This window comes from Malaya genurostris, chromosome 2 (genome assembly GCF_030247185.1).
Source record: "Malaya genurostris strain Urasoe2022 chromosome 2, Malgen_1.1, whole genome shotgun sequence".
Taxonomy (NCBI): domain Eukaryota; kingdom Metazoa; phylum Arthropoda; class Insecta; order Diptera; family Culicidae; genus Malaya; species Malaya genurostris.
This window is the reverse complement of record NC_080571.1, coordinates 63,144,426-63,161,641: the sequence shown is the minus strand read 5'-3', so window position 1 is coordinate 63,161,641 and position 17,216 is coordinate 63,144,426. Positions and strand designations below refer to the sequence as shown.

The window sequence follows — 17,216 nt, the reverse complement described above, 5'->3', positions numbered from 1 at the left end:
CATGGTGAATTGTAGATGTAGATGTATCTGCAAGTATATGGTAAATAGGTATCTGGCTAATTTTAGTGACTGGCATGGAGAATTTTCGTCCCAGACTTAGTAGCGTCATGGTTTCAGTCGGCAATGTTTTAGTGGTAGCATTGAAAATTGCTTGTTGGTTAAGAGCGGGAGTATTACTGTCGGGTAGTATTGTTTTTTCCCCATCAGGTTGCATAGTTTTTTGTTTATTTTGCATTTTTGTAATTGTTTGCGGTTAACGAATGACTGTTGTTGTGTAGCAATGAATCGTGTGGCTGTGGATTCATTGGTGGATCTGGTCAGTTGTTCTTGTAATAGTTGTAATTGGTTATTGAGGTATCGTATTTTGTGAAACGTATGTTACAACACTGTCACATACCGTCGACACAACCAGCATAAAAAATCTTAAGCTAGTGAAAAATAATTAGAGTTAGTCACGGAAGCAATTAGCAGAATTTAATAACCACCCGAATAAGGGACAATGTTTTTCGTCGTACTTATTTCGTACCAATAGATGACATTAAACCCTCCTTATTGGCTCTTGTTCTTCTAAACCCGACACTACCGTATGAAACTCACACAGATAGTAATCCTAATCATTGTTTTGAAGAATAAGACATGTAAACATTCAAATCTACCAATGGTTTATTGGTCACATCTGTGCGTGTAGGAACGTTTTGACATACGGTTTTTTTCTCTAGGAATCCTCGTTAGAAAGTAAGTAACGTTTTGAAATACCCCCGGAATCCGTGGACTATCGCTGACTATTTAAAAGCAGTGTTTTGGCTGACTAAACTTGATTTAGCATAACCTTTTCTTAAACACCATTTTGGTAAAATAAACATGTTTTGAGTTACAACGGTTAGAAAAACATGCTCTTCAAATCCTAGATGCCCGTTTTTAAAAATCAGTCTTGAGTCGTGTAATACATTTATGATTTGCTATGCTGAAAACGAGTGCAAAATTTCACTCAAATCTGATAACTTGGTAACTTTAGTATTGAAATTTTCTTTAGATATGAAAAAATTCGGATCCAACAGATATTTTATCAAATTTGTTATTTTGTCAACTAATTCAATTAGAGGGATTCGTTTTCTGTATTTAGTTTTATGATTTCAGTTTTCTTCTGAGCTCAATATCTTTAAATAAATTATATGGTTTCCGGCAATGCCATTCAAACCGTTATTCAATACATTATCTATTTTACGAGATTGCTTAAAATTATTCACACCACTTCCAGAGATGCTTTAATAATCAGTATACATTTTTTCTTCCATTCCAGGTACATTCACATTCATCAACCTCTTCACCTCGTAAGTACCTGCTCTCAGTATGGCTCTCGAGCAAAAATTCCAACTCTAATTGGCATATAATGACAGTCAAACAACCATGGCCCGGTTCCGGTAGCAACCGGGCTGGAAACTGTTTACGGGTCTGTACACTCTGGAACCCATCAGGCCGGAAACGAAACCGCACAACCTACGGCTGATTGAACCAATTTATTGTGATACCTTATGTCTATCGAGTGGAAAGTCCAACAAACCACATTACCAACATCAACCGGCCTCAAACCGGCGAACCCCCTAACGTATGGGTAGGAACCGAGTTTTGAACCCAACCATATGCCTCCCACTGGGCGAAGAAAGTGACAAGGGGGGGGTGGGGGGTATGAATCCCATCAACCAGTAAAACCAGAGAAAAAGGTGGAAGTTTGTATTTTTGCTTCGTTCCGTCTGTTTAGGACAGCCTGCCTTTCGCCGGAACGACCGGTGACTGTGTTGAGATAAGAAAGTTTCTTATTTTTTTTGCTGCTCAACGTCCGAAGATTTACACGCAGCGAGGGGTCACAATTTCATTTTCCGATTTTCGGGTCCAAGCGGGAAAAGTTCGAGCCAGATGGCTAGCGAGCGCCCGAGCGATGTGCTAAGAGGTGCAGATGAAGCGATTAAAGTGAAATTTATGCGCCGAACCCTCGTTTGGCAGAAATTAGAAGAAAGTCGGTGGAAAAAAAATAAGCTTGAAGTTCATTTCAATGGATTTTTGCCCTCCGTTACCGAGCTGGGCTGCCGAGGGAGAGTGACCAAATTAGTGCCCCGTCTGTCGCCATATGTTAAGGTTAAACAGATAAATTTCACCAAGTTTACCCAAAGTCACAAATTGCGCGTCGTGGACTGAGGGGAGAGGGGGACAAACGGTGACAAACGATCGAGACTCACCTACCAGCACTCCCACCGGACTCTTGATGCGAATAAGGGACAAAAAAATTGTTGCTACAAATTACTTAAGCCCCTTGCGGTTAACACGATGTTCACGTCTTATTGATGTAATTAGAAAAGTTTGGCGGAACCTGCTCCCCGTAGGTTGTGAGTGTCAACTGCAAAAGGTTTCTTCTGCTGTACCCGAAAGTCACTTTGTCGATCGTTTTCCGAATCGTTCTACCACCAACCGCGTTTCTTTTCGGGACACTTTACCGGTACTAATGAGCGAAAATTTGCCGTAAACAACCGAGATTACTGGAGAGTAATTAACTGCCGAGGGTGGAAGGTACTACCGAATGAGATGCCCGTTTGCGGGGAATGTCTTTTAGGTCGTGAAACTTTTCCACTTTATCCCCGCGGGGTGGAAGGAGGCAAACGGCGAATCGATAGCCGAATGTACAGCTACAGTACAACGTACCGGCAAGGGGGAAAGGGAGGGTCTTAGTTATCAAAGGCATTGACTGCGGGGAGTCTTAATTTTTCTGGGATATTTTACGTGAATCTTTTTAAAGGATGTTTATTAAGTTGGTATTTTTTTTCAATGCGATCAAACTGGGTAAAAAAATTAAAGCATGAATTCACTGTTCGTACTTCTCCGACATCAAGTCAAAGATGGTATTCTAAAATGACTTTTCATTGAACTGTAATACACCAATGTATAAATTTGATTTATATGATATTGAACCAAATAGAAGTACAGATTTCTATGTCACACTAATTATATTATTGACCATGAGTTGCATTCTTAGGGGGGGAATTAGTTTATTTGGTCATCGACTATCAAAATTTACAATCCCGATAAACTCCATTAGTTTATGTGGAATTGACATTTTTACGCTAATTGCACTGTATCTCTTCTGATTAAAAAGCAACAATTTTTATGGGATCGTAAGACCTTCCATTTGAGTATTAGATGGAGAAAATTAGTTCAGCAATCTACCAACAAATGAGTGCTAATATTTTAATTTCTTCCTGTAGTTCCGGAACCAGAAGTCGGATCCAAATGAAATTCAGCAACCTTGTATGGGGGCATAGCACTTTTCATATAAATCTAAGTTTGTAGATGGGACTTTCATTAGAATCTAATCGGTTAAGCAATCTCTGAGTAAATTAAGGAATTTGATACAGGTGAAATTCATTAGCAGTCAAGAGATCTTAAATTAGAATTTAAATTTGCGAACATTCGTCCAATCACCTCTGACAAAAGGTATTATATGTTTTTGTAGCATACATACAGACACATACACAAACTGACATTTTGTAATCTTGAAGAACTGATTCGAATGGTATATGAAAATCGATTCGAAAGTTGATTTTCTCAGTGATCGCATAATCTTTATATAAAAGAAAGCAAAAAGGTTTCATCTCCCTGCACAAAATGTCATGAAAAAGGATGCTGTATACAGTTTTTCAAATGGGTATTACAAATAGTGCTTCATTTTGCTTCCAAATATCGCTTTATCATGAAGCGCTCAAAACTCGTTTTACTGGGATAGAAAAAAAAAGTCACTTTCATAAAAATATCAATATCTCCGTTGAAAATAGACAGATCTCATTAAACTATGACTTGTTTGAAAGGCACTACAATGAAATATCTACATTTCGGAACAATACAGATACCTACATATTTCGGAATCCTTTTACATCCGGTTTTATAAGTTAAAGTTATAAGTTAAACTGTTCAAACCGATACACTGAAGAAGGATGTACAGAGCATTCCGAAATACGTATCTGTATTATAACGTTAGTATTACTTCTGTAAAAGGGTTGTGACTTTTGTGAAGGTGTAGTGAGGTTAAATTAATATAGTAGAATTCAATGTTAGAAAAAAGTTAAACTTTACATTTTGCGGGGCTCCGATAAACAACGCTTCATATCTCGACACCAATCCATTTTAAAGAGTTCATGTGTTCGGCGTGTTTTCTTTTAATAATATGGTCTACAACTTCTCCGAAGAAATGAGTTTTCTATCACGCAATGTAGATAAATTATAACTTCGGTCTCACTTCTAGGTGGAGTAATGATTACTTTAATTATACCGAAAGAAGAGGACCATTCCAATCGAAAATTCTTCTGAAGGCATTTAGGCTCAAAATCAACCTCAGAAGCGCAAACAGAAAACGCGCTTTGGAATAGTTGAGACCACTGTGCACTAGAATAAAGGAAAATGTCACTTCCCCAAAAATATCGATATCTCCGTTACAAATCGACGGATTGAAACAATCTATGGTTTGTTGGATAGCTATTATCGTGCGTCAAAAAACATATTCTGTTTTCAAGGTCAATTGCGAATTGAAAATTTTGACATAAACCTTCTTATAATTCACAAAGTACACATACGATCTTAAAACCATTCAATAGCGTTCAGGGTGACGGAAAGACCTTTTATTTTCGACTAGTTTGATCAAAATCGATCCAGCCATCTCTGAGATCTCGACCTCTTTATTGAAAATACACACACACACATACACGCGAACATTTGCTCAGTTCATCGAACTGAATTGATTGGTGTATGACGAAAAAATGTTCTAAACTTTGAGAGAATTCTATACCTATTTTTTTATATTTATAAAAAAAAGGTAAAACATAGAACGCGGACAAATTGAGCTCACCACCTCCACCAGACCGCTTAGAATTTTTATTATAAAACTAAACTAAACTAAAAACTAATTAAAGCTATTAAACAAAGCGTGCGAAATACAGGGAACTACAAACGTAGTCGTTTGCGAACACATTGAATGAAAGCGCCACAAACGAATCACCACATGAGAATAAGCGATGATGAAAGCTTCCCACAACGAACAACGATAAATAACATGCAAGGAAAAAACCTGTTTTAATCCATCTAGTGGTGTAATGATGCCTTTCTCATGTACATATAATATTGTTATGTTCTATTCAAAATTTTTCTCTTCGATTTTTGAAAGAAACCAAGAGATTGTTTATGCATAACATACAGAATAAAACAGTGCTTTGATTGCGTAAGTCATCCTAAATAAAACGAAATGGGTTCACTATTATATGCACTTCCGGCTCCGGAACCCGAGAACCGGTATAATCAAAGTCGGTTCGTACGGCTACCAACTAACATGACATACAAACTCTACTAGTACGCACTCTAAATTACGATTTAAATGTTTGTTGCATCCGAAAATATTTTAAGTGACGGTGTACAATATTGAACACACTTTACCCTATAACTCCGGAACCGGAAGTCGGATCCGGATGAAATTCAGGAATTCCGTATGGGACCACGAGAACTTTCATTAGAATCTAAGTTTGTCAAAATCGGTTCAGCCATCTTCGAGAAAACCTAGTGAGATTATTTGACACATACGCACACACACACACACACACACACACACACACACACACACACACACACACACACACACACACACACACACACACACACACACACACACACACACACACACACACACACACACACACACACACACACACACACACACAAACATTGCTTTGTTCGATGAGCTGAGTCGAATGGTATATGACACTTTTTCACTAGTCAGTTTTTCAAGTAATTGCATAACTTTTCGATATGAGAAAGGCGAAAATATTTTTCCAGATTAGACTTTTCATACTTGCTCGAAGGAATAGATATTCTCTCGATAAACAAATAAATACGCTGTTGAAACAAATGATAGTTTTGAAAAAATAGTTCTGGTAACTGAAAGTAAGAAAAAAGAAACTGCTGCAATTGTGGCCTTTAACATCATGAAAGCCGGAACTCAGAGGATTTTTTCTAGGCTACCTGAGACATCCAGACTAGTGTTATCAAGAAAATAAAATTTCAAGGAAATCTACTGTGGGATTCAGACCTTTTTTTTTTTAATTTTCGGCATCGGATTTATTTTTAAGGCCAAATATCGTTTCGTGAATTTCTAAGATAGGACAAAAATACGACTGCAAAAATTGGCATAAAACCACCACCAGCTTTGAAAAATTGTCCAAAAAAACGCATTACTTTCAAAATTCGCTAAAAATCTCGAATAATAAAGGGAAATAAAGAGACTCAACTAAACGTCTAATTTTCCTTGCTTCACAAGTATATTATCATGGCTTCTCAAACCAGAGACTAATGCCACATCATCAGTATAATGTCAGACTTGAATAATTTGAAAAGCTATGTGCACTTTTCGCTGCGCGAAATTTTAACCAATCGAACGTTAACTATCATTTCGCCGAATCGCGTTCGTGAACATTTTTCCGAACAGTGTTTTAATATCGTAGAGAATTCTACAATGTGGTCCATCTGAATGCCAAAAATGAATCCCGTACAGCATTTAGATAAATGAAACATAGAAATATATGTGCGATTGCGTCATCATCCAGCTGCTGGTCGTTTGCATTTGAGAAAAATACACCGAAATGAGAGCGACGCAGAAAATCAATCAATCGGTCATTCTAAGGGTTTACCAAAGTACTATTAGAATTATTCTTCTTTGAAATAAACAAATCGGACGTAAAAATAATTCGTTTAGAGAAAATCTAATGACATAACCAGTATAGTGAACCGTTCGCAATGCGGACTGCGCATTAAACGAATGCAAATAAAACCAACACTCAATTGTTATGAGTTCAAGCAAAATGCACCGAGTAGTGTTTAATATGAGAAAAAATCCACAATATGGCACCTTTGAGAACTAGATATGAATCCCAAATAACATTATGACCGTTTTTATATCGAAAAAATTTTCACGAAGAAACTTTCCAAATGCTTTAGTTTTGAAAACCTAATATGAGCTTAAAGCAGTTATTTTGAAGATATAACAGAAATATATTGTTTAGTTCTATCTTTGTAAAAGTTTGGTGAAAGCTTGAACATGACTCCATATATTCAGTGAAAATACGACGCGGAAAGGCCAAGAGAAAGCGCGATAACGAAAATTCGCATAATTCGTCAAGCCCCTCCAAGTCATTTGCGGAGCGCTTTAAGCGTAACACACAGAGAATAAAATACAAACGTAATCTTTTAAAACCGAATGGTTCTTTTCAATACTACAAGTTTTAAACAGTCGAACGGAATCAAATCAATTGCTACCTATACACATCTCGAATGCAGTCCTACGTCAATCTCGCGGTTATGTTTCTGGGATTACCTACTCCAAGTTATTTATATCATTCGATTCAGTTCAACGAACTGAGCAAATGTCTGTGTGTATGTAACAAAAATGTCGACTCGATTTTCTCGGAGATGGCTGAACCGATTTTCACAAGCTTAGATTCAAATGAAAGGTGTCTTTATTCCATATGTTGCGATTGAATTCAACACGGATCGAACTTCCGGTTCCGGAGTAACGAAGTGAAATGTGCATCAAAATGAATAAAAACTGCACTCGATTTTCTCCGAGAACGCTCAACCGATTATCTTCACCTAAGATTCAAATTAAAGGCCTTAAGGACTATTCACACATATCCGGTCCGGTTCAGTGCCGACACGACACCGTGCACGGATACTGATATTTTTTCATTCGTTTTCTATGCGCGCATTTACACCTATCAGACACCGTGCCGTTTCAGTGCAGCTCGCCGTCAGTGTAGCGTCCGTCCGGCAAACTCAAATTCGTCGTCACCGATATTTTTTTATTTTCACTGAAGTCGGTATGTTATTGCATTGGCTGTGCCGGAACGGAAACAGTACGGAAACGGAACGGAAGGGTTCCGATAAAAAATTAACACTGACGGCGCACTGAAGGCACTTTCACTGAACCGTCACGGAACTGAAATGTGTGAATAGTCCTTTATAGTCCCATAGATCGCTATTGGATTTCATTTGGATCCGACATCCGGTTCGGGAGTTACGGGGTAAAATGTAAAAAATGAACTAGAAACGTGCAATCGATATTTTCAAAAACCGCTCATCTAATTTTCACAAGTGTAGGTTCAAATGAAAGGTCCCACAACTCTATATAATCATACCTAACGACTTCCGGATCCGGAATTACAGATTGATAGATAAAAATTCCGACTTCCGGCTTCTCCGGAGATACAAGGTGATATGCACCAAAAATATGTAAAAAAATGGACCATTTTTCTCAGAGATTGATCAACCGATTCTTACAAACATAGATTCAAATGAAAGGTCTTCTAGCCTGTTGTTGAATTTCATTTTTATCCGACTTTCCGTTCCGGAGTTATAGGGTAATGTATTTTCATTTTCATTGAGTATTATCTCATTGAGTATTAAACATGCACTCGATTTTCTCGGAAATGGTTTGACCGATTTTCATAAACTGAGATTCAAACGTAAGGTCATGAAATTATTAAGAAATGTCTAGAATATTTTATCCGGATTTGACTTCCGGTTTCGGAGCTTGATTACGGCAAGTGGAAAATTTTCAATTTCATGTGTTTTTTTTTCATAAACAATGGCAAACACAAGTACAAATCCCATAAAACTGACTGCTAAATTCTTCCAGTTTGCAGTATTTATTAGTTTGTAGGCATGTAAACTTGATTCGGCACTAATAGTTTCCCATTTCCTGTTCCGGAAGCCCCGAAGTAAGCTCAGAAAAACTTCGAAAGTAGAACTCACTTCGATTTCTCAGTGATGATTGAACCAATTTCAACAATTTTCTTGCTTTAAATTGAAGCTTAAATTGTTCTAAAAACTACTGTGAAATTTCATCCGGATCTGACTTCTGGCTCCGTAATTACAGGGTGATGAGTGTCAAAGCTTTCAAACCGCCGTATAAAATGACGATACAAAACCGGTACGAGCTGGAACGAAAGAAGAAAACACAAACTCACCTTTTCAAACAATGCACACTGCAGACTTTGTTCAATTTCATACACGCTATAAAGAAAACGAAAACCAACACCTAAGCTGCATACTAACTCACTTTTCTCTGATAGATTGTGACCGATTTTCACAAACTTAGGTTCAAATTGATGGTCGCATAGCTTTAGAATTTCATCCGAATACAACTTTTGGTTCAGGAATAACGGGGTGAAGAACATTAAAATAATTATAGCGCATTAAAAAAAATTAAAAAAATCTAAACTGGGCTCGAAACTTTTCCAACTGTTAGTCATTGTTAGCGAAACTAATTCCGACTGACCTGTTCTCTCGATTTCCGAAGGCATACTCCAAAATGAGACTCAGTATATTTTCTCACAGATGGTTTGGTCGATTTTCATGAGCTTAGGTTCAAGTAGAAGGCATTGTAATCCCAAATAAAATTCATGAATTTCATCTGGATCCGACCTCTGGTTCCGGAACTACTGGGTTATGCGCTAAATTTTTTTACCGCTACCTAAAGCGACGAAGCAAAAGAAGGAAAATTTCTTTTCAGTTGTGTTCAAAACTGTTCCATTTTGAAGGTCATATTTGTTGCTGGTGATACGTACCAACTTCGGCTATTCCGGTCTTCGGAATTTGGTTTCGGAAGTATTGAAAATAGTGGTTAAAACTGCAAAAAGGATCTACCTTATTTTTCTTCTTTATTGCCAAATCGATTTTCACAAACATATGAAAGGAAAAGGCTTATGGTTCCGTACAGAATATCTGTTTTCGTTGTGGGTAATACTTCCAGTTCCGGAACTATAGGGTGTTTTTTACCTAGTCTTTCTTATTGCTAATTAATACTAGGTACTATAATTACTAGGTACTATAATTTTTTATCTTATTTTAATGAAAATTCAGTTCCATTTTAATTTATTTGGAAGCAGGGAAAATCCCGATGAAAATAAAATTAGGCAATCTCTCTCTCCAGTAGGCATAAAACATCCTCATCATTTGTATCAACAGATTACAATGGTCCAACAGATACATTTAGACTAAATGCTAACAATTTAAACTAACAATTCGAACTATCTCATACTGCTGAAATTTTGATCATAAATTGCTGACCATAGTTCCGATGGTATGTAGAAGAAATTATGCCTTCAATACAACGAGAGATGCTGACGCTCAACTTCTACTCATTCTTGAACAGGGTTAATTTTAAAAAGGCTTCGTATTCACGGTAAAATTTTCCTTCAATATTTGTTCTTTTGAAGAAAGATGTAAATGAGCATTATTTTCATCACAGATTTACAGTGATCTATTCGCACTTTCTTTTAAGATTGTAGGAAGAGTTGAACGCTTCAAAATATTCGCACTTGCTTGAAAATGATTGTATTTCTTAGTCAAAAATCATCGAAGCCCTCATTAGTTACATTAACTTGCAAAACTGATAAAAATAAAATCAAAATGCAATCGTTAGGATGCTAGAATCTGAATTTAGTTCAAGTAATAAAATAATTAATTTTAAATTGCTGACGGAAACTCTCGTCCAGCTTTTGTGCTCCTGATTTACTTTACCTTCTTTACTTCTTCCACTGCCCATAGATGTCAGCATCTACTTCACCAAGCCTAACACTGGATACTGTTTCAATATAGGCTAGTGCTTTTTCGGTTTTTATTTCGGCACCATAAAAATACCATCATCATCAGGAACCGAAAATCCAGCAAAAGTATCAAATTCAATCTTTCGACCAGATATTCATTCGAAGGGAGAGTACCGAGTTCGAGAGAGAGACCATTACGGCAGCAAAGCCGCATGGAATGGCGAAAATCATTTTTCACCACACTGCATTACTGTCAGGTGAAATTTATCCATTGTAAGTGTTCCTTTTTTTGCGAGATTTCGGGGAGGCTTGATTTCATCAACATGAGCCAGCCAGGTCCGTTCCACCGGAAGCTAAGATCCTAAGCACCGTGACGTCAAAGTCTGCACCGAGTACAACTACGGACAATGTCACTGGCGGTGTGGCGACGAACAGCAACAAAAAAAAAAAACTCTATCTGCTTTCCGTGCCCAAACCACTTTTCTCCCAACACCTTGTCCGGGTCTGTTTTTCCGGCTTATCACCGAACAATTGTGTCGATTTTGTAGAGCCGTGCAGAATGGATTTGTATGTGGCCAAGTTCAGTTTATTTCTCGGACAAAGGACGATAAATCGGGCAAACCAGACCGCAGTCGTAGGGACAGGGGCGTCAAAGATGCCAGCCAAATAAAACATTCTCCTCATTTTACCCGGGTGGATTGCGTATGACAGAGTGAACCCCTTGTTCCAGGTGAACGCAGAATTAATGTCACGTACCGAGCAAATCACTCTGACCGGGACTGGGAAGGGTGTATTTGTGAGTGCACGGCTAAGAACGTTAGTGCTTCTGAAGATGATGGATTTCTTTGGCACAAAACGACACAGCATCCTAGACAGCTTTCAGCTTTCTCACACAGTAAGATGTGACACACAGTGTCGTTCGGTGTGCACTGACACCGAATCCGAGCTGGGTCAGATTATGAGTTGAAGTAGTTGGCCGTGGGAAAACATAGTGGGGTCCAAATCCGATTCGGTGCTTCTTTTTTTCGTCGGTGGCTGTGGTGTGGTTTCGTCTCAGACGATGGGTATCATCTTGCCAGTAAACAGAAGAAAGGAGAAAACAGAAATTCTCCCGGAAAGTGATGACCCAGATCGCATTTTCCATCAAATCGATCGCCCGTGTGGTCATGGCCCGTGTGGTCTGATTGCCTCAAGCGTAGTATAATAAAATTATTCAAATCATTCACAAAAATTTGAATAATTTATGGAATTCATTGCCACGCCTCGCCAATTCGCGGCTTTCCGTGGCATGTGAGTGTGAAAATTTGCAGCGGTGGCGAGGAAAAGCTCACATCTTGATTTTCTTGCTTCCGGTTGACTTGACGCCACTTCCGGCGTACGGCGGAGGAAAGTACGGTGTTGGTTTGGAACAAAAACGCGAAGCACGATGTGTTGAAAATATCATTCCTTCAACGGTTTCCACCTTTCGCACCGAACGGAACCGAAAACGGTTTCCACCGGAGCTGCCGGCTCGATTCGCTTCCCGTTCGCCATGGACCACTGGAGAAGCTACCGAGAGGAGCTGAAATTGAGTGACATGGATTATGCGCGCTACGGAAATCATTTACCGCTTTTGAAGACTGAACGGAAGCTCTGACAGCGACACCCGGGGACTCTGACAGGCACCGACGACGGATGACGGAAGGACGGACTTAGATGTAGAAAATTTCGGAATCGGTTTGACGGAGACGGAAAACGGGAGCGCCATGAATCAAGATTATGGAATCACGCGGAATAGCACCGGTTATCATTTTGTGAATCCACTCCCAGGAGTAGAAAAATACGTCACTAGCAGAACGTTTATCAGCAAGGGTTATTGACAGGAATACGGAGTGGAGAAGTGATTTTTTCCCGTCAACAAGCACTTTGAACATGTGAAATGGAAAATATTGACGGCTTCTGATGTTGAAACACGTATCAGAAGACAGGCAATGGTAATATCAAATGTACGAATTCAAACTTGTTGAGCTCTTTTAAGAGACTTCATTTTATGAAAATTTTGTATCCTTTTATTTTTTTGTCTAGCCGTTTGAGCTTTGAAAGACTGCAATGAATCAATATTAGATGTTTTCGGAAAGTTGTTTTGTGCTTATTAACGGTGCATTTTGTGGTTTAGTACTACGTCTTTGTTTACTATGCTTGCATTTTCAAAATTTCACAACACGAATTACTACCAGATTTTTATTTCCAGATAAATAACTTTTTCCCTGTATGAGTACTTTCTCTAATTATTTCACAAAACAAATGGGAGAAGGTCAAAGATGGTTAACATCACGTCTATTACATGCACATTTTACCCCATAATTCCGGAACTGGAAGTCGGATCCAAATAATATTCAGAAATTTTGTATGGGACCACAAGATCTTTCATTTGAATCTAATGGCGTTTTCGTTTTTAATTTGCACTACACCGGTGCAGTGCTACACGGAGGCATGAATAAACGAACAAAAATGACGAAAACATAAACAGTAACCATTGACTACCATAAACGATTCCATTGCACAGAGCTACGCCAAACGTTTGATGAGTGCTACACCAGTGGTATCGGTGCAGAAAAAGTGTAGCACTGGTGTAGTGCAATTGGTAAAAACGAACGGTTTTAGTGCAGCTTTTGCTACACCGGTGTAGTGCAATTTAAAAACGAAAACGACATAAGTTTGTGAAAATCGGTTCAGCCATCTCCGAGAAAAGTTAGTGCAAAAAACGTTACATACACACATACACATTTTGCGTACTCGACGAACTGAATCGAATGGTATATGACACTCGGTCCTCCGGGCCTCGGTTCAAAAGTCGGTTTGCACAGTGATTGCATAACCTTTCTATATGAGAAAGGCAAAATATGCAATTTTCACAGTCGGTAGTGCAGTAATGCCGTGCCGGTGGTGTAGTGCAGTGCTCTTTCAAATAATAGTTCCGATTGTGTGATTGTGAGATAGAGTGCAAAATCTACTTTTTCAAAACTGAGTTTTGTTATATATCCATAGGCTTTTGATTGTATTGAACTTGCTGCGAAAGTTGCGAAATATTCTATTAAATCTTGTGATTTTACATCTCATAAGATGAACATAAATGGAGCGTCGCATTTCACATCTTTATTTATCATTTTATTTATCATTTTACATTTTTTATCAGATGCACATAAACGGAGAAGCATATTCCACACAAATGTATATTCAAGAACATGTAAAATTGTGTGAATTAAAAATTACATGGCTTTAAAACGAAAGCAATAAAAATCAAAAGATCGACATCAACACAACGCGACTTGAACCGAGAAACATTAGATCACAAAGCACACCAGTTAGTCGACTGAGTCACAGAAGTACATATCTGCTTGGCTGGTAAATCGTGCATATAAATTCATACAGTCTCACTTGCTAGCCGAGTGCAAATTACACTCGAAGCCAGTAAATTTCTGCACGAATGGAATATTGTGTCATTTGAGAAGTTAAGTAGTTATGAATTATGTCGTTTGAATAATTATGTCACCTGTAGAATTAATAATTTCTTTCTGTATATATTCAAGAACATGGAAAATTGTGTGATTTGAAAAATTACATGGGCACTTGGTAGCCGAGTGCACATTACACTCGGAGCTTGTAAAATTCTGTACAAATTTAATGTTGCGTCATTGAACAAGTTAAGTATACTTAACTTGTCCAATGACGCAATATTCAATTGTTTCTATCGATCTTTTGTTTTTTATCCCGATTTGATTTCAATCCATGTAATTTTCAAATCACACAATTTTCCATGTTCTTGAATATAAATACGTATGAAGTGTACGACGCCCCATTTATGTGCATCTTATGAGACGTAAAATCACAAGATTTTTTCGAGCTGTGTAAGCAAATTGGGTAATCGATAAACACGAATATCGCATATTCAGAAGAAAATGCTTACTTTAGCGCTTAGTGGATAGCTTTTGAAAAAAATAAATTCCATTTATTTCCACAATATTAAAAATTTCCTAACATTTCCCACTAATGTCACGAAATAGACATAGATATCAGTAGTGGGAGGAAATTGCGGTGCTATCTCAGTTGTACCAGTACAGGTGAATCATTTTACATCTTACAAGATAACTCATTTTGCTAAGTTACATATAAATAAATAATAACTTGGAATGTTCATACATTTACATATATTCTTACACTTTCAGCTACATATTTAGCTATTTTTAACTTGGAATGAAAACCTTATCTAATTTCACTTACTGAAACTCCATTTGAATTTTCTGATGGTTGGGTTAAAGTAGTAAGCGATTGTTTCACTTTTGTATATATATATATATATATATATATATATATATATATATATATATATATATATATATATATATATATATATATATATATATATATATATATATATATATATATATATATATATATATATATATATATATATATATATATACCCAAACCTCCGTTTACGTAAACTTTTTTTACGTTGCCTCTTTTTACGTAACTCTTTTTACGACAAAAATCCCTAATAACGTAATCTTTTTTTACGTTGAAAATACTTCGTAAAAAGTGGTTTTCGCATACAATGAAAATCATTTCCGGCTCATTTATATTCCATTGAAATTAGTACAATATGGGTATTTTCGGAACGGGTTTGATGAGAAGATGTCGCAAAATGATATTTGAGGTGGTTCAAAATTCCAAGATGGCGACTTCCGGTTTATTGATATTCCTTGAAAACTCTTACAATATGGGTATTTTCGGAACGGGTTTGATAAGCAGATGTCGGAAAACGATGTTTGAGGTGGTTCTGAATTCCAAGATGGCGACTTCAGGTTTATTGATATTTCTTGAAACCGCTTACAATATGGGTATTTTCGGAGCTGGTTTAGTGCATATTGCGTAGAAAATATTGTTTGAATATTTGTGGATTGCTGATCGTATCCTATATTGTATTAATATTTTCGAAATGGGAAGAGTCGCTTAAAACCAACTATGTTGTGCCTCTAAAAATCACATTATATACTGCGAGTCTAAGTGTTTCACTCTGTACTCCAGTACTTTCACACTTGATGAATAAAAAATTTATTGAAATCCGTCCAATGTTTTATGTAATGTAAAATTATATTGGCTATATTTTGCCAATATTATTCCATTTAATTCTCAATTTATTGAGTAACTAAGGGTTTCATTGTTTAAGTCATAATCCTCCATCGATACCTTCCACTATCTATATATGTAACAAATGGTGACTGGTAATAGGTGTTACACCCGAGAGGAGGTGATAGTAAACCTTTTATATAGCCAAAATTTGTACAGGAAGGTAGGTCCGAAAATCATCCTAAATGAGTTTCTGCCAAAATCAATTTGATTTTTGTGTTTATTCTCTAATACGGTCGACGACGTTTCAAACATTTCCTGAACGCTTTTGGATGGAAAACTGTGGTTATTTAAAAATAGAACTAAAATGTCTTAGTTCATCATTCATCGAGCTGAGTTGAATGATATATAACGATAAGTGTCTCCGAAAACAAACTTTAAACAAATTTTTATTTTCGTTCAAATCTATATTCTTTCTATAGAGAAATGCAAACATAATGGAATTTACACGACTCAACACTATTAAATCCGTAAAAATACCCATATTGTAAGGCTTTTCAAAAAATACCAATAAACTGGAAGTCGCCATCTTGGAATTTAGAACCACCTCAAACATCGTTTTCCGACATCTACTCATCAAACCCGTTCCAAAAATACTCATATTGTAAGGGTTTTCAAGGAATATCAATAAACCGGAAGTCGCCATCTTGAAATTCAGAACCACATCAAACATCGCTTTCCGACATCTACTCATCAATCCCGTTTCGAAAATACCCATATTGTAAGGGTTTTCAAGGAATATTAATAAACCGGAAGTCGCCATCTTGGAATTAAGAACCACCTCAAACATCGTTTTCCCACATCTACTCATCAATCCCGTTCCAAAAATACCTATATTGTCAGGGTTTTCAAGGAATATTAATAAACCGGAAGTCGCCATCTTGGAATTCAGAACCACCTCAAACATAGTTTTCCGACATCTACTCATTAAACCCATATTGTAAAGCTTATACCCATATTGTAAAGGTTTTCAGGGAATATCAATGAACCGGAAGTCGCCATCTTGGAATTCAGAACCACCTTAAACATCGTTTTCCGACATCTACTCATCAATCCCGTTCCGAAAATACCCATATTGTAAGGGTTTTCAAGGAATATTAATAAACCGGAAGTCGCCATTTTGGAATTCAAAACCACCTCAAACATCGTTTTCCGACATCTACTCATCAATCCCGTTCCGAAAATACCCATATTGTAAGGGTTTTCAAGGAATATTAATAAACCGGAAGTCGCCATCTTGGAATTCAGAACCACATCAAACATCGTTTTCCGACATCTACTCATCAATCCCGTTCCGAAAATACCCATATTGTAAGGGTTTTCAAAGAAAATCAATAAACCGGAAGTAGCCATCTTGGAAATTGATGCTGCTTAGAACATCCTTTTCCTGTAAATACTCATAATTTTCGTTCCATA

General features: G+C 37.2%; 1 protein-coding gene across 1 annotated transcript in view; it reads left to right on the top strand.

The window, feature by feature from the left end:
• Positions 1-17,216, top strand: part of LOC131430781 (connectin-like) — a 502,561-nt gene that overhangs the window by 135,637 nt on the left and 349,708 nt on the right. The window lies entirely within an intron of this gene.